Below are 3,418 nucleotides of genomic sequence, written 5' to 3'. Positions count from 1 at the left end.
TTAACTACTAAAATACTTATTTTTTTTTAAGAACAGTATTATCATAATAAATCTTTCATATGTAAAATATAAAAACTTGAAAAAAGGAAGAAAAATAAAATGGAAAAGTGTGCCCGAGTTTACCCTAAAACAATATATATATATATATATATATATATATATATATATATATATATATATATATATATATATATATATATATATATATATATATATATATATCCTGTCACGATGAGCGGCGCACAATCACCAACAAATTGACCAAACTGCCGTGAGATAGTTAGGAAACGTGGATGTGGCGTGAGTGGTCGAATCTTTGTGTGTGCATGTTCATGTAAGTGTGCACATCTACCTAAATTGTTGACGGGTGCGGTATACAAGCAAGAGATAAATTACAATAGTTATGGAATTTATGGAAGACAAAGTACGCAATACTGTCGAAGTAACATTGATAAAAAAAGAGCTTCGAGGTAAACAAGGAAAAACTAAAGAATATTTTGAAGAATTGAGAAAGATAAGAAACCTTACAATTTTAGGGCATCCAGTTCACGCGTTTAAAACTGGTTCAAGTCAAGTCTTCAGGACACAAGTATAATACTCCACTAACTCCTTACGTCGTCTTAAAATATTCCAAAATTTTTCTTTGAACTTGTCTGGCTCGTCGGGGAATTTTAATTATAGTATTATTATCATTATTATTGCTATTCCTATTTTAGCAGTTTTCGTTGTTATCATTCCGGTAATAATAATAATAATAATAATAATAATAATAATAATAATAATAATAATAATAATAATAATAATGTGACAATGCCCTTGCAATTAAACACAGAGTGAAATCATGAAGTAAGCCTTTCGATTATTTAGGGACGGCAAAGACCGGGAGGACAAAGGTTACTGTCCTGTTGGGTTGTATATCTCATCAATATACCCAGCTGAAGGGGATGAAATTTCTCTGACAACTGATATCCATCTGGCATTGAGGATTGGTGCCCACTGCTTCTCCTTGGAGGTGTTATTCTCATAACTGCCATTTGTCTAAGATTTTGATTAGCATACTTAGGCTATCTATAATATTTTGCATAGCCACAATGACATCTGCCAATGTAGCAAATAATCATGTAGATGGGGACTTACTACCTTCATGATATACTTTAGGGTGTTTGTCTTCTTATTACTCTTAAGTAGGATAGCCCTTTAGGTTGCGAAGCAATCACAATCTCTGCAGATACATGTCATGACATTTAGAATTGACACTCTCACCCAATATTTTGCTTGAAAATTCTCCATATGATATTTTCTGGCATCAGGTAAGGCTTATTTTAATAGTAGCCAAAGCCTTATTTTTACTTAAATTTCTTAGATATCATTGGAACAACCAGTCACTTCCACTTTTGGAGATTCGATCAAAAGCATAGTGTTCTTTATGTTTTTTTTCTCTATTTTTGACCACCCACATCTAGCCACTTTGATGTCTCCTAAAAAGACTTCCATTAACTGAAACCCTTCACTAGGGCGTTGACCATTGAAGGGTCAGACTGTTGACTGTAGTGTAGGTAATAAACAAACGACATTTTTTCGTCGCCACCGTCGTCTTTGCACCAGTAACACTGGTGCTGCTTTTTGCCATTTTTCACTGTCGGATTATAATCTATCGACCACATGCATTACATTATCGAATCTATTCTGCAAAGCTTGCGTTAGTTGTATTTGCCAGCTTCCATCATAGATAAATTTAATTCCCTATCTCGTGGTCTAAAACATGAAAGGCAAAGGTTTGCGCTGTAACCAGTGTCCATTCTAGTTTATCTAGTCTTACAACGAAACAGGCGTTCCATAACATTACAACTGTTGTTCATCTTTACCATGTCACGACAATTTCTAATAGATGCTTCATCTATCCGAAACATTATATGAGAAGAAGCAATATATGAGAAGAATAAAGTACAATATAGAGTTGGGACTAAATTGTGTCCAAGTATCAATACAAGTTGCATTATAAGAAAAAAAATGGATCTCTATGCATAGTAAAACCAAATAATCAAAATACCAGACAGCTCCTTCATTCTCTTCTGAAGCAGCAAGTACTGCATTAGTTCTCGCTGGTTTCAGCGTTTTGCACTTTTATCTCGCTGGCTTAACCACACTTTGTTCACAGTAATGTTCCCCACGTTCAAGTCCATAATATAACATAGCTTGATATTCTTCATTTAATCTTGAAACATAAGTGTACAGCTGTACAATAAGAATAATCCCACTTATGAACCCATTTTAGGTAATGGCCTGCACTGGCATAAGGCCCACTTAATCTAGACTAATGAACCTCCATTAAAGAAACAAAACTATGATTCATAAGTCGAGGGTTATACCTTTATAAGTTTTGACTCAATGATAATAAGACTATTGAACGAAAAATTAAAGATATCATTTTACGTTGCTGCTATATTCAAGTAATGTGAAGTGTCTTCATGAGAGAGAGAGAGAGAGAGAGAGAGAGAGAGAGAGAGAGAGAGAGAGAGAGAGAGAGAGAGAGAGAGAGAGAGAGAGAGAGAGAGAGAGAGAGAGAGTAAATTAAAATTCTACAAAGTACGTACAGTCAGTGACTAATGGGATGTTGCAAACATCTTTTGACTTAAGCTTAAATATCCTTTTACTAAAGATTGAACATCCTTTAACTAAAGCTTAAATATCGTTTTACTAAAGCTTAAATATCCTTTGACTAAAGCTTAAAAATCTTTTTGTTAGAATTCAAACATCCTTTTTCTAAACCTTAAACATCCTTTTGATAAAGCTTAAGCATCCTTTTACTAAAGCCTAAACATCTTTTTACTAAATCTTAAACATCCTCTTACTAGGGCTTAAACACCCTTTGACTAAAGCTTAAACATCCTTTTACTAAAGCTTAAACACACTTCTACTAAAGCTTAAACATCCTTTTACTAGATATTAAACATCCTTCTATTAAATCTTAAAAATCCTATTAATAAAGCTTAAACATCCTTTTGGCTAAATATTAAACATCTTTTTACTAAAGCTCAAACCTCCTTTTACTAAATATTGAACATCCTTTTACTAACGCATAAACATCCTTTTACTAAATATTAAACATCTTTTTGTCTAAAGCTCAACATCCTTTGACTAAAGCTTAAACATCATCCTACTAGAGTTTAAAAATCCTTTTAATAGAGCTTGAACATTATTTTGACTAAAGCTTAAACATACTTTTACTAAAGCTTAAACATCCTTTTACTAAATATTAAACATCCTGTCACTAAATACTAAAAATCCTTTTTCTAAAGCTTAAACATCCCTTTACTAAAGCTTAAAGATTCTTTTACTAGAGCTTCAAACATCCTTTTACCATAAGCTTAAATATCCTTTTACCAGAGCTTAAACATCCTTTTATTAAAGCTTAAAC

The sequence above is a fragment of the Palaemon carinicauda genome, chromosome 1, assembly GCF_036898095.1.
Source record: "Palaemon carinicauda isolate YSFRI2023 chromosome 1, ASM3689809v2, whole genome shotgun sequence".
NCBI classification, from domain to species: domain Eukaryota; kingdom Metazoa; phylum Arthropoda; class Malacostraca; order Decapoda; family Palaemonidae; genus Palaemon; species Palaemon carinicauda.
The sequence above is the reverse complement of the archived record's forward strand: the minus strand, read 5'-3'. Positions refer to the sequence as shown.